This window comes from Microcebus murinus, chromosome 3, assembly GCF_040939455.1.
Source record: "Microcebus murinus isolate Inina chromosome 3, M.murinus_Inina_mat1.0, whole genome shotgun sequence".
In the NCBI taxonomy this organism is placed as follows: domain Eukaryota; kingdom Metazoa; phylum Chordata; class Mammalia; order Primates; family Cheirogaleidae; genus Microcebus; species Microcebus murinus.
The window spans coordinates 101,156,371-101,182,543 of NC_134106.1; the positions used below are offsets into that span (position 1 = coordinate 101,156,371).

Genomic DNA, 26,173 nt, shown 5'->3' on the forward strand with positions numbered 1-26,173 from the left:
AGTCACTGCCTGTCGGCCGTGAGTCACTCCAGCTCATCTGTAATGCTTTAAGCATAAAACCATCTTTCCCCTTCCCTGGATCCCAACTTACTCTCAGAGAAGACGCTGAAACTCAGAATGATGCTTCCGTAAGCATTCTGTCCGACACTTATCTATTGAGCCTGGCGCTGAGGTGGGTAAATAGACCTAAAATGCATGATCCCTGGCCTGAAGGAACTGTCCCTGGAGACAAACTTACGTCAACCAGTTATAACACATGTGATAAGAGCTGCCATAGAACAGTGGCCTCCAATTTAGTGACCTTGCACTTCTGCCACTGAAAACACGGCCAGGCTATGAATACCGCACACGCTGCTGACCATCCACCCTGGCCCCTGAAACGGGCCCCTGACCCGGTTAAAGGGTTTCCTTAGGGCCCTGGTCACTAGGTTGTATGTTACAGAAGGAGACCGGGTCTTGTTTAACAAGGCTTCTGCCGTCCGAGAGCTGTCGACAGCCACTGCCTTGGGGCCTTCCCCATGACTCGAGGGTGTCGCACAGAGCACAGCGCCGGCCCACGACAGACTCGCCCTTCAGGCCTCGCTCTTGGTCTGGAGGAAGCCAGACACAAAGCAATAGGTCATTATCCCCCCCTGGACACTCATTTTCTTTTTCTCTCTTTATCGCCTCTGGGAGGCAGTGTGCTGCACACGCCTGTTGGCTCACACTCGTGAATTCTGCTCATTCCAGCTGGCCAGGGCCGGCTCATGGGGCGCATTCCCACGCGCGCGCATGCGCACGGCCAGTCCTCCCAACTTCGCGCCGCCGGCCCCTCCCACGCACCCTGCAGCCTCTCAGCCCAAACATCAGCCCCTCCCACGCCTTCCGCGGCAGCCCCCTTGCCAACCCCGAAACATAGCTCCCTTCAAGAGATGGTCTGGTTTTGTTAGAAAGTGATAGGTGACTTGAAGTGACAATTTAATTCTCGGATGGAAAAGGCAGGCATTGCTTACTAAAACTAAAGTGGCACGTTGGTGAAAAAGCCCTGATGAATATTTACAGTTATTTTCCAAACATGAAAAGAAAACAAATTATAACCATTTTTTAAATGCTGTTTTGAAAGCTAAATGTAAACGCTTGTGCTCATGAACCGGTGTCATATCCCTCTTTGCCTTGAGTACGAGGACACGCAGATTCGGTGGCTGTATTTGACGAGGTGGCTCTCCCCAGCCAGGGCATTCTCGGAGGAGAAGGCCGCCCTCTTGGTCTCGGCTTTTGCCTTCTGAGAGCCGGTGAGGGGGCGGCCCAGAGGGGCCGGCAGAGCTCGGACGTCTCGGCCAGCGCTGGTCTCTCACTACAGATGTGCCTTGGACTCGGACCTGGTTGTCCTAGAGGCAGACCTGAGACAGAGGTGGGAGCAAGTAGTCCCTCTGGGCAGGGTCACTGGAAACAGCAGGGAGGAGTGGAGACCACCTGGAAAGGAGAAGGGGAGGAAGAAGCCAGGGCGCTTTAATGAGCAGGTCGCCAGGGAGGTAACTGAGCACTAATCCCAGCCTCGACCTTCAGGAGGCTGTGGAACATGCCTCGGAGACGTCCTACCCAAGGGGCGAGGGAACTGGGCCACTTAGCCACCAAATGCCGTCAACCACCAGGCAAAGGCTGCTTTGAAGGGACATTAACTTGTTGGCACTCTGGCCAATCCCCAGCGCAGGTGAAGGCCCAGAAAGCTCTTTGGCAACTCAACCAGCTGAATGCTGCGTCCCCCCCCAAATGCCAACCCCCAGGTCTGGTATTAGAAGGTGGGGTCTTTTGGAGATGCTTCGGTCATGAGGGCGGAGCCCTCCTGATGGGATTAGCGTCCTTATAAGAAGAGACGCTGTCCGCCACGTGGGGATCCGGCTGCGGACCAGGACGCCACCCTCCCCAGACACTGGCTCTGCCCCGCCCTGGTCGTGGACTTCCAGCCTCCAGAGCTATGAGCACTCAGTGTTCATTGCTGAAGCCCCCAGTCTCTGGTACGTTTGTTATAGCAGCCCAAAGAGACGCCGACAGGAAGGGACCCCCAGGGCTCACCATGGCCAGCCCACCGTCAGGGACGGTGAGAGCCCAGGGCATAGGAGGGGCCACGCCAGTGTCTGCTGTAGACCATAAAAGGAAATAAGAGAAGAATAAAAATGTGGGTGATAACTCACTCAGGGTATGGCCAGGAAACTCACAGAGGTGCTGTGTGTGAAACCACTGTGGAGATTAAAGGACATCATACAAATGTTCCGCTGATACTAGTGACGGGGGGGTGAGGGGGTGGGACCTCGGGCATGACAATGCATCACACGCCAGGTGACCTGCTCTGTCTCCCTCCTGGAAAGCTCTGATCCTCTGGTGAGTCCCCCAGGAGATTTGGTCTTGACTCCATAACACTCTGAGGTGGCTGCAGGTGACATGTCCTTGACTAGGCGGACTCTCTCAGAGTGAACACTGAAACCCAGCCAGGTGCATGCCCTCTCCTCCCAGCCCCGGCCCTGTAACTTTCAGCAAATGAATGGGAGTGGTTTTCATTCCGAACATTTTAAAAGTCAACTCTTTGAATTTTAAAAAGTTACGTGTTGTGTATTCAGATTTATTATATTTATGTCAACTAAATGTTTTTGTTTTTCCTCTGTCTTTACTTAAACAAAAGAGTTCAAACAATGCATACTGTTCTTCACTTGCTTTTATATCCCAAGTTGTACACAGAGAGTTTTCTCTCTTATTTTTTAAAATAGCTCTATAGGGCCAGGCAAGGTGGCTCATGCCTGTAATCCTAGCACCCTGGGAGGCCGAGGCAGGAGGGTCGCTTGAGTTTAGGAGTTTGAGACCAGCCTGAGTAAAAGCGAGACCCCATCTCTACCAAAAATAGAAAAAATTAGCCAGATGTGATGGCTCCCGTCTGTATCCCAGCTACTGGGGAATTGCTTGAGACTCAGAGTTTGAGGTTGCTGTGAGCTAGGCTGACACCACGGCGCTCTAACCCAGGCAACAGAGCAAGACTCTGTGTCAATAAATAAATACATAAATAGCTCTATATTATTCCATACATCTGTTCATTCCAGAAAACGAAAATTTCCAGCAATGGACAAGCCTGCCATGAGGTTTACACACAGGATCTTATTTTGCCCGCATGCAGTCCCAGGAGATAACTAGAGAACATAGTCACCGCCGCCATTTCACTCTAAATCACAGAGGCCCATGCACAGATTAAGTGGCCTGCCCAAGGCTGAACAGTAGGGAAGTGGCAGACCAGCCTTGGCGGGGATCCTGGGGCTGTCAGACTCCCAGTGTGGCCCTTAACCACTGCACCGCCCTTCCTCTGGAGGGGCCGAGGCCTCCCATTAAGGCAGTGAGCTGTGCAGTGTTCTAAGGTGCTTGGCAAAGGCCTGGAGGCCACTTGGGTATTTCTTTGGCAATAAAGCATATTGCATTGTGTATGCTTTGTTTTATTTGGGTGCATATTAACATGATTTCCTGCACTTTTGCCTTTGAAGAATCCCATTTGAGGCATAAATTATTGGCAATAAGACGGGGAGGCCTTTCTTAGGACAGGCCCAAGAATTTGCAGTGCTGCAGGTGGGGTGCAGCGGGGTAGCCTTCCAGAGCCAGCTGAGCACTGGGGAGCCCTTGGCGATGGTGGGGATGGGGGACACCTTGGGGCCAGAGCCCTGCCCAGGGCTCTGGGTGAAGGCATAGGTTTAAGGGAGGGACCTGGGAAGGGAACTGGAACCAAGAACAGTGCGAGAGCTGGGAGGTGTCTGGAATCATCTGGTCCAAGGCCACATTCTACAGGTGAGGAAATTGAGACCCAGAGCAAGGTGCTGGTGTCCCCAAGTTCACAGGGAGCAAAGCTGAATGAGAAGCCAGCTCTCTTGACCACTAACCCACTGTTCCTTCCACTGCCACTCCGAAGACAAAAGCAAATAGAGTGTGTGTGTCTGTGTGAGTGTGTGTGTGTGTGTGTGTGTGTGTGTGTGTGTGTAGTCTGGGGGGAACATATCTGCATGTAAACCTCTCTGTGTGTGCACCTTCAGCACACGCTGAAAAATGGAGAATGAGAGGAAATCAGGGCCAGGAAGAAGAAAAAGGATAAAACTGAAATAAAATCCAGAAATCCTTCCAGCATGCATGCAAGTCCCAGGGACTTCCAATCTGGAATTTTGCCATCCTTAATTCCATGACGATGTTTGACAATATAACTGGTGTTCATTTGAGAGGTTGTTGTTTATTTTTATGACTTCGGCAACTGCAGATTTTAGAGTTCTCGGGCCCTTTGGCAGCTTCACAGAAGTTCTCAGTTGTTCACGGCCTTGATCGTGCACGCGTGCAGGAGGCGTGTTGCTGGTGGCTACGCAGCACTCACTTGCCCTTCTTCGGATGAAGCCCCCTGGGATGATACGGACTGGAGGTAGAGGAAAGGGTTCCCCCAAAGACTTTTTGCTAGAATTATTGGGGAGGAAAAGTACTTTCCTCTGTAGCTGCTTAGAGTCAGCAAACAAGCCTGGAGACAAGGAGGCCTCTTCATTGGAAGAGCATCTGATGATGAAGCCAACACAGAGAAAAGCACAATGCAGAGAGTGATTCCAGTTGACACATTTTGAGCACCTGGATGTAGCTGTGCCTGAAGCAGGTTATACCTGGACTTTTAAATTACAGAAGGTATTAAATTATCTTTTTTGTGATATACATAATGAATGAAAACTAGGCTGCCTGTGCTTGATTTTGGGGTCTGCCACTTACTAGTTATACAACCTTGGACATGACACTTAACCTCTCTGGGGCTCCATCTTCTCATCTATAAAATAAGGTAATAATCGTATCTACTGAATTAACAAATGGAAAGAAATACCTCACACAAGCCCTGGTGCCTTCTCTGTTGCTGGAAGTGGATTACAGGCTTGGATGTCAGACAGTCTCAGGTGTCCTCCTTACCTGCAGACTGTGAGGCCTCGGGCATGTTACTTAGCCTGTTTGAGTCTCAGCTTTCTCACCTGCAGAATGGGCTGATAATAGACTCCTACCATGGACGGTTTGTTGTTAGGACTGGATTTGATTATGCAAACTAAATGCTTGGTGATGTGCCTGCTACGTGGTAAATACTCACTAGACAAGAACTACCTCATTATTGATATTTTATTTTTGTCATTAGCAATATACCTCACAGCTGATGGGAGCACACCAGTGAGTAATAACACTGTGGCCACAAATCAGTCTATTAGAGAAAGAAAAAACTTTTTGCGTGTGCCATTCCTAATTGAGTCGCCTTTGTCCTTAGAAGTCACCACACTGTGTTTCTTTTAAAACATACTACACTTCTAAACTCTGTCTAATTCACCCTGCCTTGCCCTCCAATCCCAGCCAGTTAGACTCCCGCTGGATTGGGAACCAGGCCATTCACATGCACTAAGCCAAAACTCAGTTTTGATTTCCTGTTATAAACCTGTCATCTTCAAGATCTGCTGGGAGAACAACATCAGTGCTGGGCAGGAGCTAGGATGTCTTCCTGGGCCTCGTTGAGGGGACCACTTACCCCTGCGGCCATCCTCCGGCAGCCCACACACCTGGGCTCCATGTGGCCTGTGGTCTCTGCCTTTCCAAGGCGCTGTTTCTCCTGATCGGGGCCCCCTCGCACAGTCTCCCCATCCGAACAAATGGGAATGCTGCCCACGCACCCCTCCACGGATTTAATTACTTGTTTCGTTGGCAGGTCCCTTGAAGATGAAAAGAGCAAGAGATTCCACCACCTAATCCAAGCCCACGTCATCTCCGGCCCAGACCCAAGCAAGAGCCCTCTAACTAGTCCCACTGAGCCCCTCTGACCCTTCCAGCACATTCTCTCTACAACAGAGAGATCTCCCCAAAGATGCAATCAGATCTCATCAGTTCCCTGGTCAAGAACTCTCAGTCTCTTTCTGTGACTCTAAGGCCCAAATCCTTTCGGGCCCACCTGTACGGCTTCTGCTGGCCCAGCCTTGGCCAGGCCCCTCTGCCACTCTGGGCCCAGTCACCCAGCACGCAGGCAGCCCTCTGATGGTGGGGAGCCCCCACCCACCGTAACCTGTGACAGCATCTTGGCCAGGAGGGCACAGCCTCCCTCCCCCCTCCCACGTCTATCAACTTCAGCTCCTGGATCTCACGCTCCTTATTCTCATCTGTAGGCTCGGCTCTGCCTGCCCAGTGCAACACCTGCTCCACGAGGGCAGGGACTGTTTTATTTATCTCCCCTTTCCCAGCACCGACCACTGTGCCTGAGTGACAGCTAACAGAGAATCCAGAAACACCTTTAAATGGCATTCTCATATTAATATTGGGAATCGCAGATGAGGAGCTCTGTTTTTCCCGAGGAAAATGGAGAGGGAGAGTAGGTATTTCACTCCTTTGATTGTTGCAGACGGAATTCTTCAAATGACAAATGCAGATCTGCGTATTCCTCTAAAATCTTATGCTGTCAGGAGATATTTCACTTACTCTTAATGTTCCCCCAGGTCCCTCAAACTCATTCTTCACTGGGAGCCACTACTTATTGTCGCTTCAGCCAGGAGGTCTCAGGTCTCTCTGGTGGTGCTTATGTCACGAAGAGGAATCTTGTCAAAATCAGATGGAGTGGAGGCAATCAGGGAAAGGATTTTATGTGCCACACGGTCACCAGTGCATATCTCTCCTGAGTCTAGGACTGGGGTCTAGGCAGGGGGAGGAGGTGTCCTAACATGCTACCCAAAATGTTACCAGACCATGCTAAATGCAGACATTGAGGGATTAGAAGCCTTTAGGGCAATTTTACTTTGCCATGATGCCCAAGCAGGTGTTCAGTGAGCCTGCCTCAGTGAGCAGGGCAGTAGGGACCATTTGGGTGCTGTTGAACTTGTGTGGTGACTCACACACATCAGGACCATATATCTTCCCTCAATATTTTGGAAATTTTAAAAAAACTGGTTTTGAACCACTGACAATTTGGAAAACATGTATAAAAGGGAGCATAGCCCTAGCCATATTGTAAGGAAAAGCCAAGTATTCAAGAAATGCCTAGAAACTAAGAAACATTAAAGGCAGGAGCGCAAAGGTGGATAAGAGAATGGTCAACCGTAGGTTGAGGTGAATCAGGAAAAAGATCCTTGGAGATGAATTCTGAGTTGGGTCTTGAAAGAAATTGTTGGCAGATACTTAGGGACAAGGGGTATAGAAGGATATTTCAGGGAAGAGGAAGCACGTGACTAAGGCATGGAGGGTTATGCAGGATATGTGAAAGGCATGTGCATTCTTTGCTCATTAAACTGAAATAGAGAGATCGAGAGGCAGGGTCCTATAATTTGGCAACCATCTTGGTTATCACTGATTCAGGTGAGAGCATCCATGGACGCAGAGTAGTGGGGCCAGTTTGAGAAATAACAGACTGTATAATCTCAGAGTATCTACCTTGCAGATTCTAATTAATGACAAAGCAAAATTCATGCTCCAGTGAAGAAACCCAGCAGACACCACCTTAACTAGGGGATCAAAGTTAACCTTACCAGTTTTGAGAAAAGTCAACAGCACGTGCCTCCTGACAGGAAGCACTGGGAAGAATACGAGCCCACATTTGCATTACTCCTGCAAAAAAAAACATACCCTGAATCTACTCATGAGGAAACATCAGAAAAACCTCAATTGAGAAACGTTTTACAGAAAAGCTATCTTGTATTCTTCAAGAATGTCAGTATCCACAAAGACAAAAGTTGAAGAACTGTTGCAATTTAAAGGAGACTGAAGAAACATGACAACTGAATGCAAGTCATGATCTGGAATTGTCTTTTGCTTTAAAGGACAGTATTGAGGCAACTAGTTAAATCTTACTAAAGCCTGTCCATTAGATAATCGTATTGGCTCAACACTGATTTCCTGAATCTGGTCGTTGTACTATGGTTAGTTCAGAGAATTTTCTTTTTTAGGAAGTCCGTGCTGAAATATTTCATGGGGTGTCATGTCCCAAACACGTCAGAAAAAATATAATGTGGATGAGGATATAGATATAGGATAAAGCAAAGTGGTAAAATGTTGACATTTGGGGAACCTGGGTGAAAAGTACCTGGGTATATGGGGATTCTTTGTACCATTCTTGTGACTTTTCTGCCAGCCTGAAATTACATCAAAACCACATTAAAGGAAGAGCAGAGAGCCAGTAGCCTCCAGTCCCTCGTTGGCCCCGAATAAGTGTGTAGTTTTGGTTAAGTCTCATCACCCCTCTGGATCACCTCCTGCCTGTTCTGCATCCTCCCAGCTAATTTCCAGATTTACTCCTCACCTCCTCCTCCGGAGTCTAGTGTGTCTTTCCAACGGCATCCTGATAGCTGATCTCTTTGGCTTAACTCCCCTTGAGATCTGGGCCGTCACGAAGGCTTCTGTCCAGTGTCCTGGGCACCCCTGCCAACCTCTGCTTGTGCCCCAGATAGATCAAGATAATTCACACTTACCAAAGTCCATCTCTGTGCCTGGCACTGCACTTTGTCACTCCAATAGCCGAGAAGGTGACTTCTCCAGTGAGTGTAACCTGCTCTCACTATCATCCTCACACAAATTTCAGCAATTCCAAAGCCCTCCTTCCTTAATCATAGGAAGTTCAATAATTTTTTTATTTTTATTCTTATTTTTCTGAGACAGAGTCTGGCTCTGTTGCCCAGGCTAGAGTGCCATGGCGTCAGCCTAGCTCACAGCAACCTCAAACTCCTGGGCTCAAGCAATCCTCCTGCCTCAGCCTCTCGAGTAGCTGGGACTACAGGCAGGCGCCACCGTGCCTGGCTAATTTTTTTATATATGTATTTTTAGGTGTCCAGATAATTTCTTTCTATTTTTAGTAGAGATGGGGGGGGGTCTCACTCTTGCTCAGGCTGGTCTCGAACTCCTGACCTTGAGCAATCCGCCCACCTCGGCCTCCCAGAGTGCTAGGTGTGAGCCACCACGCCTGGCCAGAAATTCAATATTTAGTGCATCACTCTCCACATATTCCTGGGAAAACTCCAGGCTGTGCAAACACGCTGTGAATCCCACTTGGTTGTCCACTCACCTGTATGGCTTCCAGAGCTAGGATTTTTGGCGTTGGGTCCTCAGTGTTCCATGAAAGGGCCTATAAGCTGATGGTTCCAGCTCTGTCACCATTTCTTATATACGATTAGAGCTGAAAAATCCCTGTGCCTCAATGCCGGAGATCTTTGTCACCCTGAAATAAAGAGGAAAGTGCTTATTTTGTGTTATCTTCAGTTACAGTGGGAGTTAGGAGCGTGTGACCATCAGTTGCTTGAGCTCCAGTGCAATGGCATTTGTGGCAAAGCTTTTATAATTATGGCTGCAGCTGAGATCTGATAGCAGCCAGACACAGGGCGGGGGACACCCTGCCTCCTGAGCACACAGATCTGCTCGCTGACCCGTCTCTGCAGGTGAGACCACTCCCCTTAAGGCAAGCTCTTTCCCAGCCCTGTTGACCTTCCCTCCAAACCGAATGTTGTATATGTCCGAGACAGAGATCATGGACATGAATAGATATGTGAAGGGCGATGACTACCACCATGGGCCAGAAACCCTTGGGGGCCACATCCTGCCATTTACATTTGAGGCTCAGAGGGTCCCACAGGTCTTAAGTGGTGAGGTCAAGGTTTGAACTTGGATCTGCAGGGCCCTTTCCAGCCCACTGTCTTGCCTTCTCTTCAAAGTGAAGCCTCGCCAACAATTTGAGAAATGAAGACCTTCCCACTTGGGGCTTTGTCAACTAAATGAGGTTTTCCTGGATTGGTCTGGGATTCTGCAAATATTTGGGACAATTGTTTATGCTGCTGCGGATGATGATTTAGTTCTTGGATTATCAACTTATTTTTCTTTCTTCATAGTATCTCTTTCCCCACAAGCACTTTATTTACCCAAAAAAAAAGGTGACATTGAGGTGGCCTGTTTTCATATAGTTCTGGAAAATGCTCGGGGGAGGTGGGAGGAAAGGTTGAAATGACTGGCAATGTGGTTTTAGAGAAAGCGCGTGGGCACTGGAGTCAGACAGGCCTGGGTTCAAATCTGGGTTTGCTACTTACTATTTGAGTAAATGTTCAGAAGTTAAAGGTCTTCATCTGTAAAACAGAGAAATACCGTCCAGCTCTCAGCACTAAGTGAGAAAACTTATTTAAAATCATCAGTCTCATCAGTCTTGAAGAGGGGCTCAGTGAAACCTAGTGTCCCTTGCCTCGACTGACCTTTTTTGGACTATATGAGAGTTTTAGCTACCTATATCTTTCTGTTCATTCCTCTTACGGACAACCCTAAAGTCAACTAGGAAGCAGGCCTTGTCTCCATGGAGACGTATTTAAGGTAAACAAATGTGAAAAGGGGAAGCACAGACGCCCATCTCCAACACCCACTCAGAGCCAATGCGCAGCCTCAGCAGAAATGTTTCCAAAGAAATGTTTCACAAAGCTTTTGGGGAAGGCCAAGTGCTCTTTCAAAGCCTTGACATGCTTTTTCATTGTACGGCTCTTGAAATGAACAATAATTCAAAACAGATAAGAATGAACTTCACACAGCAATGGATCAAAAGTGGAATCACTAAGCTCACCATTGTCTAGTATAAGTAGGCTGACATGCTGCTGAATCCAAATGGATGGCTCTTTTTTCCCTTCTTTTCCATGTGCACATTTATTTGAAGAAGAACTTTTAATAGGAAGAATATTACAAGCTTTCTGGGCCCCACATGGTTTCAGTTCTAATCCAAACAGCTTACTTTCTTCTAAAACTCTGACTTTCCTTTCTTGCTTTCTTCTTCTTTCTTCTTTTTCTTTTTTGGCATCATTATTTTGTAAATTTCAAAGGAGAACTGCTTTCTTCAGTGTCCATGGAAATATAAGCACATAAATCACACGCTGAATTTACTTAACAAGGAGCAATAATCCCACTGTCACTGCCCGCTGAACGATGCCTTCTTGAGGAAAATGTTGCAAACCCTTTAGAAGACCAAATCCAGTGCATCCAATCAACTCACTTTTCAAAATTCCGGAAAATAATTTCTCTGTTTTAAATAGCTTATTAAACATAGCAGCAGTTAGATAATAGATATTTCTCAATTAGACCTGAATTTAGATCTCTCTTCAATCATTGCAGGCAACAGACTAGCCAGTCACTTTATAGGGATGTAAATACTCATTTGAAAGCCTCATAATAGAGTGGTTTTCTCTACTTTCCATCTAACACAAGGGCCAACCTTTGATGAGTGAAAATCAACTTGTCTTACCCAAGACATCTGTCCTCAAGATGTGACACTGAAAATGATCTGGCAGAAACATAAGTCACCGAAGGCAACAACTCATAAAATTATGGCTAACAATAGTAGACAGCCTTACTGTTGCATCAACCACAAAGAAAAAAGAGAAAGGGCATCTCATAAAGCCTTTATTAGTTGCTTTATTACTCACTGGTACATGTTTTGAATTTTCCAAAGGCTCTAATAGGAGAAATAAATTGGCCCATGTTATAGAAACAGAGGCAGAAGATTTTTCACTACCAGAGATATCATAGGGGTAGGGAGAAAGATTAGCAGAACAATTTTCTTAAACCCAGAACATCCAGGTGTCCCTGGGCAGACAAGTTATTGCCACCACCCTCAATGTGGGTTCTGACCCTTAGCTAGTGGGTCATAAGGAGCTACAGTTAATAAAGAGGGAAAGACCCAGGCCACTGGTTACTAACATCACTGCTCCATCCACCAACATCGGATCCAGAGCAGAGAATGAAGAGGAAATTTAGCGTCCTTCCATTTGTCGTACAAACAAACTATTAGATGTTAGAAGTGTTGAGTAGCCACAAAATCATAGAATCACCAAATCTTGGAAAATTCTAGAAGAGGAAGCTACAGCTGAAGGTGGTGAAATGACTCGCTCAGGGTCACAGAGAAACCACACCACCCTTCGCCACTTGTGACTTGAATGGAAATAGTCTTTTTCTGACTAAAAAAAAAAAAGAGTGAGTACACTATGTGTCAGCAAATGCTATGCCACATGCAACTAGATCATTGCCCAACAAAGGAAATGTGGATTCACAGAACTAGCTTCCTACTTGCAATGCTATTTTTCCTGTAACTGGGGAAAGCTGGGGGCAAACTCTGGTCAAGCCCCACAAAGATAAAAGGAAGCTCCATGTTTATAGATGCAGGAACTGTAGGCCCACTGAAGGCTTCCCAACCACCCATCAATCTTGTATTGCTTGAGGCATGCCTAATGTGGGCCAGGTGTTTTGGAAAATATAGAAAAAGCATAAGACATAGTCTTTTCTCTCAACAAAAAAATTGAACAACTGTAGGAGAGTATCAAAGATTCAAGTGCAAAGACTGGGTATTGACGATCTTCCCAACAGGAGTTCAGAGATGGCAGAAATCACAGGGTATGGACAAGTCCAGGATGGCTTGACTGACTGGAGATCTGTAGGGGCCCTTGGAAGCCGGGGTTGTATAGGGAGACGGGTAGGGGAGAGAAAAATTGGGGATATCTAAGTAGAAACAAATTTCTGATGTAGGAATTAATAAGGCTCCAGAGAGTCTGGTAAAGAGACTCAACGAAGTGGCCTGGAAGTTGGGTTTCAGGACATAATGAAAAACAACCCTGAATCCATAGGGAAAAGAATGATGAATGACTCACAAATCATCGCCTGAAGCAACACAAAACAAAGCTCAAGAGTCTAGACCCATTTTCTTGGAAACTCTGGTCTCTCTGGTGTGTTAAGAAAAAAATCACATTTGCAATTTTTAGATGTACATGTGCCAGAATCATCAAAGTGTCACAGATTCTCCTTGGTATCATGATGAATAACCTGACCCCTGTGCAAAGTATACAGTTGGTCTGAGTCACAAGAGGGACGTTTGCTCTTTCTCCCCACCACTCCTCAAGAGGAAATCGACTAGTTTAGAAGCCATTTCTAGACCCACAAGGCCCTCATTCAGCAAAATAAGGTGTTGCCAAAGCTATTAAACATCTAAGAAGCTATCCAAACACCTTTATATGCCCTTGGACATTCCTTCTCTTTGACCTTAAACGTGCTCTTAAATCCATCAACTTTTTCCTCCTTCCTGCCCGTGGCCTTCCTAGTCTTACCTCCAATTTGGAGGGTGGGTAAACTGAGTTGCCAAAGAATTACAGAGTCATCTAAATGGGAGACTATTTCAAAGTTAAAACGAGGTAAGCCCAAATGCCTGCTGTACACAAAGGCTATTTATAATAGGTCTGATTTTAAACTTGAATTTATAATGAAGCTAGCAGCAGAAAGAGCAAAATTCCAGACTGAAGAAAACTTACAGCTGGAAAAATCATTTGAAAATAAAAGTACCAAGAAAGGCTTCCAAGTAGTTACTCAATTTGGGAATTTAAGGAAGATGGAGGTTTGTGTCCAAGGAGAAACTGCTTTGGGGGGAATAGAGGAATGGAAAGTCTTGCCTTCAGACTATTTTTGTAGCCCTGTCTTCAGCCGTCCATGCTTTGGAATCCAGAGAAGGCATTCTTCTCCAGGGCTTCCAATAAGGCACACGCGAACACAGGCCTCTGGTCGCGCTACCATGAGCCCAGCACAAAAGCTTCAGGAGGTCGGGGCGGTGTGAGGCGAGAGAGCAGCTCACGTCCAGACTCTGGGCCCCAGCGGACGGTGCCCTGCATGTCCAGCGCCTCGTGGGTCTGTTCTACGCATCCACCTCCAGGTCACTCAGGAGTCATGTGTGTGAGAGGGGAGTGGGGAGGGGATGAGATGAGCAGGAACTCTCCTCCTCTTCCCTTCTTACCTCGTCTCTTAAGCAGGAAGGAGCTTTGGGGTTGTGGTTAATAGTTGCTCAGCATAGCTGCTCACTCTCTGGAGCTCACAGCGTTTAAGTACAGGATGGAAAATGTGTAGTTTCAATGTTGCCCCTTCTTCCCTTCCCATGGCAGACCTGCCCATCGAGCAGAGAGCTCATTTGCTTTGAGCAAAGAAAGGCTCAACTTTAGAATCCTTCTCAACCTGGCAGTCCAGGCTGCCATCACCAATTAGAGTTGGCAAGTGGCTTGCAACTTCTTTGCCAGAGCAGAGAGAAAGAGAAAAGGAGAGGCCGAGCGTGGTGGTCATGCCTATAATCCTAGCACTCTGGGAGGCAGAGGTGGGAGGATTGCTTGAGGCCAGGAGACCAGCCTGAGCAACAACTCGAGACCCTGTCTCTACAAGAAAAAAAAAAAATAGAAAAATCAGCCAGATGTGGTGGCATGTGCTGGTAGTCCCAGCTACTCGAAAGGCTGAGTCTAGAGGATTCCCTGAGCCCTGGAGTTTGAGGTTGCACTGAGCTATGATGATGCCACCACACTCTAGCCTAGGCGACAGAGCAAGACCCTATCTCAAAAAAAAAAAAAAAAAAAAAAAAAGAGAGAGAGAGAGAAGGAAGAAAGAGGAAAGTAACATTTACTGAGCACCAACTGTATGCCAAGCAGCAGCATGTCAAGGTGGGTGAGGAAGTGAGCCCTGATTGGGGAGGGGGTTATTGCGTAGGCATCATAAACAGAATTTTATCTGCTTGATGTTGGGCTCCAAAGCACCACAGACAATGCACCCTACTGCCTGCACCCCGGCTGGACCACGACAAATGTCCCCACTCTACCTTCCTGTAGATTCACCAGGGCCAAGAACGGCAGGGAGCCCTTTCACACGGCTCACCTCTCAGAACAGCCTGGCGTATAGCAAGGAGCTGGTGTCAGAGAGCCGTTCATCTATCAGTGCTCCACCCCCAGTCGAGGCCAAACTGCACCTCGGTTTCCCCATTTGTGACATGGAGACAACAAAGCTGTACCTTTCTTATAGTGCCTTAGTGACAGTTAGTACTTACGCAATTGCGAAAGGGCGCAGAGCCTGGCATATGGGAGGAATTTTTAAATGCCAGGTTTTCCCTCTAGTCACCACCTGAACTAAACTGCCCCTGCCTGAGTTTTAAGATCATTAAAGTAGAAAAGAAAACAATTTTAACTATACCACATTGTTGTCTGATTTAGAAAAACAAAGAAACAAAACAATGCAGTTTTGAATTTGAATTTCAGATAAAAATGAATAATTTGGCGGGATGACAGTGGCAAAAAAAAAGAAAGAAAAACGATGAATAATTTTTTTAGTATAAGTATTTCCAAAATAGTGCATGAGACACAGTTATACTAAAATGTATTTCTTTTAAATCTGAAATTCAAATTTGAATGTCCTGTATTTTATCTGGCAATCCTAACATCAAATCTTTAGGTGTGTGGAATGAACAGAGAAAGAACTCTTTGGAGACAAAAAAAATGTCATACTGAAAGGAATGTTTCTCCAAATTGATGATTTTCAAACTTTTTCAGCCACATTCCACAGCAAGAAATACATTCTACATCACAGTCCACTGCACACAGACGTATGTGTATTAACTGAAGTCAGCATTTCAGAAAACCTTTTCTGTGTACATTGTACTCTGGTATTTTCTGTCCTGTTTATTCTACTCTATCCTATTTCATTTTTTAAAAAATTCTTTGTCCAGCCTCAACTTAAGTGATTTCATGACCTTCCTAATACAGGGGTCAACAAACTGTGGCCCAAGGGCCTAATCCAACCAGCCACCTGTTTTTGTATGTCTTGCAAGCTAAGAATGTTTTTTACATTTTTAAATGGTTGGAAAAAAGAGAATGATATTACATGACACGTGAAAATTATGTGAAATTCAAATTTCAGTGTCCATAAATAAGGTTTTACTGGAACATAGCCACACTCATTCGTTTATTCCTTGTCTGTGATCACTTTCATATGACAAGGACAGAGCTGAGTAGTTGCGAGTTGAGAGCTACATGTTGAGAATGGCCCACAAATCCTAAGATATTTACAATTTGTCCCTTTGCTGAAAAAGTGTGCCTACCCTTGTCTTAATGGGTTACAACCTGAGCACGTTTTTGTTTTTTAAGAATCTCTTGTTGGCCAGGCCCGGTGGCTCACGCCTGTAATCCTAGCACTCTGGGAGGCCGAGGTGGGAGGGTTGCTTAAGGTCAGGAGTTCAAGACCAGCCTGAGCAAGAGCAAGATCCTGTCTTTACAAAAAATAGAAAGAAATTATGTGGACAACTAAAAAATATATATATATATTTAAAAAACTTAGCCAGGCATGGTGGTGCATGCTTGTAGTCTCAGCTACTTGGGAGGCTGAGGCAGAAGGATCGCTTGAGCTCAGGAGTTTGAGGTTGCTGTGAGTTAGACTGACACCACAGCATTCTACCCTGGGCAATAGAGTGAAACTCTGTCTCAAAACAAAAAAAACAAAACAATGTCTCGTTAACTTTCCTCATAAGATAAAGCCAGAGGAACGAACTCTGTGCCAGCAACCTTACTTGAATCCAGCTGACCTTAGAGTATGGGTAAGGCTTGGTCGAGGCCCAGAACTTCACAAGGGTTGAAAGGACATCATTGATCATTATTCCCTGTCACTCCAGGTATCCACTGCTACCAGGGAAGAGAAGAATTATGAAGAACAAATGTCAAATTCTTGACTTTGAGCCATTTAGGCTCTTTTTAAATTTTTATTTATTTATTTATTTTTGTAGAGACAAGGTCTCGAACTCCTGGCCTCAAGGAATCCTCCTGCCCCGGCCTCCCAAAGTGCTGGGATTATAGGCCTCAGCCACTGCACCTGGCCCCATTTTAGGCTCTTCGCTCTTACTGCAGAGATTAGAGCCTCCCTAGCCAAGGGTTCTGATGGAAACGTGTGATCGCATCCAAAGGCTAAGCCCGAGTAAGCATGACTTAAAGTTTATACTCTGAACAAAAGAAAGGAAAGAGAGGAGGGGATAGTTGCTCTGGCCAGAGAAAGAGGAGAGGAAAGGAGAAGGCTTAGAGGCTGACAAACCCCTGTGGGGTCCTGTACCTTGCCAGCTCCCCATCTCATGATTTTCTGGGGTAGAGGATGATCATTCCCCAAAATTGGTTTAGGAGTGCCAAGACCTGAAAGAATGTGTGCTTTGCTTTCTGGGAGATGCCTGGAGTTAAGGGGGACCTCATGGGTATATATATATATTGAGGTCATGAAACTACTCCCCAAGGGCCAAATTCAGGGTGCCACCTTTTTTTTTATAAATAAAGTTTTATTGGAACAGAGCTATGTCCATTTGTTTGCCTATTGCCTATGGCTGTTTTTGTGCTACAATGACAGAGTTGCTTAAAATATTTACTATCTAGCCCTTTACAGAATGGAGTTTGCCAACCCTTGCGCTCTGTGCTAGCCGTGGCAGAGAAGACAGGGCAACAGAACAAAGCAGGCAAAGGGACCCCAAGAAAGTCTCGTGATCCTCCAACAACTCAAAACATGTGGGAGAATATCTAAAAGTTTCCCTTCCTCCTGCCCCCAAAATGGGCACGAAATAGCTAAAAGAGGGCAAGCAGACCTGAGCAGTGCTTGAAGTTGGGAGAGGAGGATGCATTTCAGAGGGAGGGCTCCCTAACAACCGAGGCCTTGGCGGCATGCCACGTGTGGCCACCTGGTGCCAGCATGAACAGATGCCAAAGGCCAAAGACCAGGTCTAAGGGAGCCTGTGGACCAGACCACCCCAGCTCTCTCTCTCCACCCCCTGTGCCCCATTTTCTGCACCTAAACTGCTGGGTTCTTAGCAGCAACCTCAGAAAGAAGGGAAGGGAATGAAGCTTTGAATTGAGTGAAAGCTGCAATGACTGTATAAACACCAAAAAAGTCACTGTGTATTAAGTTTCCTTCCACTAGCAGAATGTGGGCTTAGACTGGAAATCAGATTACAGAAAAATGAAGAGGGTTACATTCTGTATACCAGATAGGAAGAACAGGAAACTGACTTAGCTGCTGCAGGAAATTGGAACTTCATTCACAGCAATTCTGAGACCACAGAAGTTTAAGTCCCAATCACTCATGACTCACTGACTCCATATCTACTTATTTTTTCTACTCTACTTCTTCCTAGAATAAAATAATTTAAGCCAGTGCAATTCTTCCAGTGATTTTTCCCAATCCCTCTTCAACTCCATAGAAGGAATCCTGTGCAAGTCTAAATTTTCACCAGTAGGTGGTGCTGCCATGGATAGCGCTCTAGGACTCCTTATCTGACAGGGTGCATTCGCTAGACACTAATTAAAACTCCCTGCATTGGCTCTTCCCTCTACACCACGTTCCCTCTGGTCTAATTGAACTTGGTGATTAAGTAGGCCCTGATTGGTTTTACCTCCAGGCTAACTCTCCCTCTCTGGAGTGGTGTAATGTAATGGAAAGAATTCCAGAGTTAGGAAACATGGAACACGGATTTTGACTGTCCTACTAATTAGGTGAATTAGCCAAGTCACTTTCTCTCTCTGAGTCTTGGGATCTTTGTTTTTAAAATAAGTGAGGTTGACTTGTTGTATCCTTATTTTTCAGTTCGAATAACCACTATGAGATAGCACTTTTCACCTACCAAATCAATCAATTTTGAGAAAAAACTCAAGATTCCAAGAAGGATGCTCTTTGACACAATGCTGGAGGGAACGTAAACTGGCACAGGCTTTCTGTAGGGCCGTTCGGCAAGGGGTAGCAGCACTCCTAGAAATACGTTTGCCCTGTGACCACCAATTACACATCTGGGAATTAATCTCAAAGAAATAATTACATACGTGCAAATAAATAGCCATGGGGATGTTCAATGAAGTGGAGCACTTTGGCTGTTTTGGGGATTTGGTGTATCTTTGTCAACCGGTTTCTGAATATTTATATAATCCTTAGCACTATATTCTAATACTTCTATAAGGCAACCAAGCAAACTATTGCTTAATCATATAATGAGAGGAAGAAATAGAGCTTAGGATTTATTGAATATTTTTTTTTTCTGTTCCAGGCACCACGCTAGACAGGTTTTAAAGTTCTTTCAATGTTCTTACGATATCCCTATGCAAAGGGTATTATTAATCCTGTTTTACCGATAAGGAGTCTGAGGCTCAGACAAGTTAACCTTTTTGCCCAAAGTCACCCAATGCTGATTAACAGAAGAAGAGATGCATCTTCTGCTTTATGAAGATCAAGTTCCCTGTGGGCTGGGGGAAGCTTTCCCTGTAATGAAGGTAAGGCGGGGGAAATTCAGTATGTGAACTTAGATTCTGCCTGAGAAATTGGATCTGGGCTCTTTGGAGCCTTTGAGGAAGAACTATAATTTTGAAGCTTCTTCCAATTCTTTATGCTGCTAAAAATGGAAACCCAAATTGGTCTGTGGGGGCCAAGGCTTTCTGATAGAGAAAAAACACTTAATTGAACTTTTATCTGTGCAAAAGGAAATTCCGTTCTGGAATGGGAGGGCCTGGACTCAAGTTCCGTGTCTACCAAAGTAAAAGAGAGGGGGTTGTTGCAGTGTTAATGGATTTGGGGCTGCCTCGTGTGGAGGGAGGGAAGAAGTTGGTGGGGCCTGGCATTGGGGAGGAGAGACACAGTCAAGGAAAAGCCCTGTGTGGAGGTTGGGAGGGAGCAGAAATCACGCCCAGCCATACGCTGGGATCCTCAAGGTCAAGGAAGACCAGTAGGAATTGGGTGATGGGGTGTTGCCCCGGGAGTTAGGGTGTGGCTGGTCATGGCTGACACTGAGCTTAAACCTCCCCTCTCCACACTGGCATTCCTTCAAGCTTGCAGTTGAGCCAGAAAGCCTCACGTTAGCATTGCCTTGGGGGTGAAAGGAGGCACTGAGTCCATTTTGGGGATCAGGGACACACACTCAGATGGAGAAAGGGTAAGAGAACACCAAGACTACATCTCCACTCCTTAGAAGAGCCCTAGGCTTCCTGAAGTCTTATGGTTTGGAAGCTGGAGTTATTTTATTTGCATATTTTCTTAAAAAAAAAATGAATGGCCTTGGAAGGTTGTTATAAATTCAGGGACACGTGAGTTCTATGTCGTTATTATGTTCCAGGGACTGAGACCTAAGCTGGTCTGCAGGACAGCTGAAACCATGTAGCAGGATGCTTTTTAACAGGTTTCACCTGTTCTGGGGACTCTGCGACCACAGGCACTTGGCTCCGGCAGCAGGCTAGGTGATGACGGCATTAGATCATGTTCCGAAGGAGGAAAAGGCTCCTCTCCAGCTGACTAATCAGCTTGCCATTTTTATCGCATGATCAGTAGTTTCAAGAGGCAGCGATTCTCCCTCAGCTGCCGGGGTGTACGCTAGCATGACAGAAAGAACAGCTATGTTAGCAAAGAGGACAGGTGCGGGGATTGGCGAACTCACTTAAAAGGTCAAGACAGCTGGGTCCCTGGTGGCGCAGCCGCAGGAGGACTGGAGGGGCCCGAGGGAAAAGGCCGTTTCTGAGAACAAGAACAGCTACCACAGCAGACACCCACCCACCGAGTCCTCTCTAGACACCTTGCTTTTTGCCTTCTTCTTCATATTATTTTAACGCCAAAAGTGTTCTGTGCCCATTATCAGTCTGCAGTAGTTTCTTAGGGCTGCCATGACAAAGCACCACAGACTTGGTGTTCTAAATTAAAACAGCAGAAAATCATTCTCCCACAGCGCTGGAGAACAAAGTGTCCGGAATCCAGGTGTCAACTGCGGTCCCTCTGGGAGCCCTTGCAGAGCATCCTTCCCGGCCTCTTCCAGTTTCCGGCATTCCTTGGCTTGCGGCTGCACCACTCCAGCCTCTGCCTCCGCCTGGCCGCTCTTCTCTGTGTGTCTCATAGAGGACACTTGTTACTGGATGTGGGGCCCCCTGGATACGTCAGCCCGACGATCTCCTCTTCAGGTCCTTAGTGTGATTCCATCTGCCAAGACCCTTTTCAGGTAAAGTCACACTACGGGTTCTGGGTACACATGCCTTTTGGGGGGACACTATTCAACCCTGTACTTGGGGCTGCTCTTTAAAGTGCTTGAAAAGCTCTTGAAAACCCATGTTCACATTCTCAAGTGCACCTGTGAAGAGCAGTGCTAATGTGTCCAGAGCCACCTGACTGTGGACAGCAGGGTAGCCAGAGTGCTGGGGCCGGAGCAGGGACAGAAGCCGCAGGGTCGGCGCAGACTCACTCCCTGCCTAGTCAGCTCACGCTGGTCACCACGCGCTACTTGTGCCACACGATCATATTTTCTTTCCAAAGTCCAGGCCGCCCAGTTCCAATTCCTCACCTGAGCAGCAGCAACAGCCTCTGGGAGAGACTTTTTCACCTCCAGTCATGCCTTCCTCCCAGGCATTCTCTAACCTCCAGCCCAAGTGATCATTCTAAGTCAAAATAAGAGTGTGCAAAGCTTGCTCGTTGCCTTCAGCCTGCAGCCCAGGCCTCTTGGCCGGGCACCGCAGGTCCTCGCTTCCCCAGGCAGCCTCAGCGCTCCCCACACCTCCAGTATCCTGGGATCTAGGTGTCCTTGTCCTTCCCAGAGCCCAGCAAGCCCACAACCCTTCCCTGCCCTCATGGGCTCTGCTCCCTCCCGTGTGCAAACCCCTCCCATCCCTTCTTGGCATGGCGTAGTGGGTTGCATAGTGGCCCACAAAAAGACACGCCCGTGTGCTAACTTCCAGAACCTAGGAGTGTGACTTTATTTGGAGAAAGCGTCTTTGCAACTTAAGATCTTGAAATGAGATCACCTTGGATTACCTGAGTGCGCCCTAAATCCAGTGACAGGTATCTTTATAAGAGAAAGACAGAGAGAGATTTGACACAGAGCGGAAGGTCACTTGAAGACAGGGGCAGAGATTGGAGTGATGCCGCCTCAAAGCAAGGACGGCCGGGAGCCACTGCAAGCTGGAAGAGGCGAGGGAGGAGCCTACCCTGGGGCCTGCAGAGGAAGCGTGGCCCTGCCGGCACCTGCTTGTTGGACTCTAGAATGGTAAGAGAATAAATTACTGTTGTTTCAAGCCACCCTGTTTGTGGTCATTCCTTAAGCATCGCTGGGAAACTAATAGCATGGGCCGCCATGGAAGGCTGTGCAGGTGGCTGACTTTACAAGGGCAGCTGGCTGGGAAGGGGGTGAGTAGGGACTAAATCCAGCTCACACCAGGCCTGCCCTGCTGCGTGCCCTGCACGAGCGCCCCTGGCCAGAAGGGGTACCTTTCTCTTACTTACACGAAGGTGCCTGCTGGGACACCTTAATTCTTGAGCTGTCCCTCCAGGTTGCCTTCCCTGACCCACACGCCCTCTGCCAGCCTAGTTTGGACCCTTCATCTGCTCCAGAAGAGCTACCTCTCCTGCTGTAGGACAATTGTCCGTTCACGTTTCTGTCCCCTCCTCTGTATCTTAGAAGCAATGGCTCTCTCACCGTCCTCTGCCATGCCTGGCACACAACGGGGGCTCGCAGGGGACCCTCTGAAAGGACGAGCAGCAGCAGGCCAGGGGCGTAGCTAGCAGGAGCAGAGGTGGGAGGCTGTTCCCAAGAGGCTACTAAATAAAGGCAATTTCATACTTGTCACAATTTTGCCTCAATTAGCCGTCAAACACAACCAAACAATGACTTAAATGGAGAGCATCACTAGGACAGTAATGTTTTACAGATGCCATATCTGATCCTGTGTCTTTATCTTCTCCCCGACCGAGGCTTTGGTGCCTACGGACAGTTCCATCTGGACCAAACACAGCTCGCACGTGCAAGGGCACCCAGCGCGCCGCGTTCCACGCAGACGCACGCATGAGCTCATGCAAGTCCCAGGGTTCTCATCTGGTCCAGATTGGAAGGAAACTATTTAGCTGGATGGAGAAAAACATATCATGTGTCAACGTAATACCAAACAGATTTTATGACTTACTGAAACTGCTTTTGATAATCTACTAATATGTCAGAAGGGCTAATGAACTAAAAAAGAACCAGCTAATCATTGTTTCCCTGAGGTCTGGACAATGTTTGTGCGGGTTGCAAGGATGACAGAAAACACAAAAAGATGCAGGGAGCCTTAGGGAAGGTTATCCAAAGCTCCCTCCGGACGGCCGCCCTCTTGGGAAGCAGTCCTGTCTATTGTAGCAAGAGGTGTATTTTGCCAATTTATGAGCATGGACAATTTTTTTTTCTGGCTAAACATCAGGGTGGACATTTCCAGAGAGGCAGAAGGGCTGTTCTGTAGCCATTGCCATCCCTGAGGGGCATGAGTGGCCATGGCTACCACGAGTGGGGGCACAGGGGTCTCACTTGGGACGTCTCAGCCCCCGGGTGGTTTCCTTGTCGGTGTTGCTGTCCCACATCAGCTGTCACTTGACCACAACACCATTCCTAAGTGGTTCCTAAGGCTTCGTGAAGTCTCTCTTGATAAATGTTTTAAATTAAAACCCACACTTGTGCTTGTCCTGGCTCCACCTGGGTTAGGGGAGACAACACAACACGCAGGGGTAGGAACGGCCTTGAGATGCCAGTTCCACCACTTGGTGACGTGAGCCAAGTCACCAAGCGACTCAATTATTCTGGCCTCAGTTTCCTCATTGGAAAATGGAGATTTAAATGATGAATGAGCTGTTTGGCTGCTGGCATAAACCAATTCTGGTTGGCATGAGGGGAAAAAGGAATTGCAAGGAAGGACCCTGGAGAAATTAACCCAGTGGGAGAGGGAAGGGTTATGCACCAGTGCTCGGGAAAGGCAAGGACTGGACAGTTCATTGGCCTCAGCAGCAGGAGCTGCCCTTCATGGGACAACTTCAAGGGCTTTGGGCTCATTTCCAGGAGGGGAGAAGTTGACTGACCCAGCTTGGGTCAGGCATCTCCCTGGATTAGCCTACTAAGGTCAGAGGCAGGGTGTTCGTAAGGGATGTGATCTGTGTGAGCCAGCGACCGCCAGAATTGATGCCTCTCACAGATGCCCACCCGGAGAACATGCTGGAAGGTTTTGGTTAGGGTACACAGGAGGTTACTAATACAAGGTTTTTATTTGTTTACTTTCTTTAATGCAGGATTTTCAACTGGGATGGAGGGGGTACAGGATTGTGATACTGTCCCCTGGGATGGGGGACGGCGTATTTGGAAATTCACCGAATTCTATCAGACTGCTTCAATACCTGGGGAGGGAAGGGGAGGAAAAAGGGAAGGGAGGGGAGGAGAGGGGAGGGAAAGGCGGGAGAGTCCTATCAGTCCTCAGAGGACAGGGACCAAGAAGTCTCAGCTTCTTGGCCTCACGAGAAGCACTAGAGCAAAGCCATCCCAGGCTGCCGTTACGTGAGTCTGTGTGAAACCCACTGACTCTCTGGTGAGGAGAAGGGCATTACTGTTTACGTTTGCTTTTGTTTTGACATAGGCCACTGTTGTTGTTGTTTTTATCTTATTGTATTTTTTTAACAACCAAATCCTTTCGTTGGCATTGTATAAAGAGACATAGTTTCTCCAGTCCCAGAAAAGGAGTGCAGGACCTTTTTAGACGAAAACCACCCTTTCAGGTGCTGTGCTCACATCAGGGGCTTGAGGAGCTGGTCCTCTCCATTTGAGTTCTGACAGGAGGTGTTATAAGGAGGTGCTCAGAACAGGGATGTAGGAAAACGCCCTCTGACACCTGGCACAGCCATGCTAGCGGGGGTTAAGGTGCAAACCTGATTCACCTCGTTTTATTTTTACACAGGAAACCAGAGATTAAGTTAAGAAACAAACTCAATATTTCTGGCTCTTGGCTCATTCTAGCTCTTAGGGGCCACTCCCTTCGTCAGCCAGAGAGCCGTTTCTATGGCGAGGGACTCACATGCTTTTTCATTGCTACATTTTCTTTGAATCATCCTTGGCAATCAGGCATTCGAATTTGACTATTTACCTTAGGGAATCCTCCCAGAATGTGAAGAATTCCCCATCTGTTTTGCTCAGGATGTGGGCAGATGAGGAAGTAGTAGCAACTGATAGTAACTATGTCTCTGTTTGGCTGGTGTTGGGAAAGAACCTTTGCATCCGGCAAGGGGACATTCCCCGGTGCGAGGAGATGGCAAATGGTAAATAGGAGTAAGTCTTTGGTGCCCAAAAATGTAGTAGCACTTAAAAAAAAGAAGAAGTATATCTTTGGATCTCATCTACTTCTGCAATGTCCTCAGGTTAAAGGGAATGGGGGTGAGTGGGGGCCAGTGGAGGAGGGAAATCCCACTATTCAAAGGTTAAAGACAACCTGTGACTTAAACAGAAATAAGTGAAAATAGGTGAAAAAATTGGAAGGAAATAATGAAAAAATCATGGAAATAGGTGAAAAAATGGAAGGAAATAATGAAAAAATCGTGGAAATAGGTGAAAAAATGGAAGGTTATGCTATAAAGTAAGAAAAGAAGGAATTCAAGCCAACAAATACAGACAGTCCCCAACTTACAGTGGTGTGACTTATGTTTTTTCGACTTTACGATGGTGCAAAATGGATACACAATCTATGCTTTGAGTACCATACACCCATTCTGTTTTTCACTTTCAGTACACTGTTCAGCAAATTACACAAGCTATTATTCAACGCCTTATAAATAAGCTTTGTTTTAGATGCTTTTGACCAACCATAGGCTAATGTAAGTGTCCTGAGCACGTTTAAGGTAGCCTATGCTTAAGCTATGCTATTTGGCAGGTTAAGTGTATTAAATGTGTTTTGGACTTACGATATTTTCAGCACGCTATGGGTTTATCAGGATGTAACTTCTTTATTAAGTGCCAGATGCTGTGCTGAGTGAATCATCATCATAATGTAACAGAGGTAAAGGTCTGAAAGAGGGCAACAAAATGTTTTATGAGCTGTCTCTTTAAAACCCCCCACCCTTCTTGGGAATTAAAACCTGCATTCCTGCCTGAGGTCAGTAATCAGAGGGGCAGAGAAATGTTCTTTGCTGTTTGTTTTCTAGTATCTGAAACCATAGGAGATGGCTCAACAGAATGTCCAGACAAGGGTCATGAGACTGTTGTCACCAGAGGTAAAGTCCACCGAAACCACCAATTATAGTTAAACAACAATAGCCTGAAGCCACAACATGTGACACTGATCTTGTAGACCCGAGCCCAACTGCTAAGAACTCCTCTTTTGAAAAGACCTGTTGTTCTGCTCAATGTCGGGATGGCAGTCTCTGAGATGCTAGTCTGCTGCCCTCCTCATTTGCCAGCAAATTAATAAACTTCTCTTTCCTGTCCCTCAAACCACTTGTCCTCGTTGGGGACAAGTACCAAACTTTCAGTAACAATAAGAATAGCTCATATTCCCCGTCCTCCTTCCAGGTGCCAGGCACTGTTTTAAACATATTCCATATATTAACTCATTTCATC

General features: G+C 46.7%; 1 long non-coding RNA gene across 1 annotated transcript; it reads right to left on the reverse strand.

The window, feature by feature from the left end:
• Positions 1-2,049: 2,049 nt before the first annotated feature.
• On the reverse strand, positions 2,050-14,332 carry LOC142870084 (uncharacterized). The gene is made up of 5 exons (XR_012918645.1): positions 13,437-14,332; positions 9,044-9,196; positions 8,069-8,117; positions 7,515-7,593; positions 2,050-2,117 (listed from the first exon to the last, which is right to left on the reverse strand). It is a non-coding gene; the product is annotated as an uncharacterized LOC142870084 (long non-coding RNA).
• Positions 14,333-26,173: the final 11,841 nt, after the last annotated feature.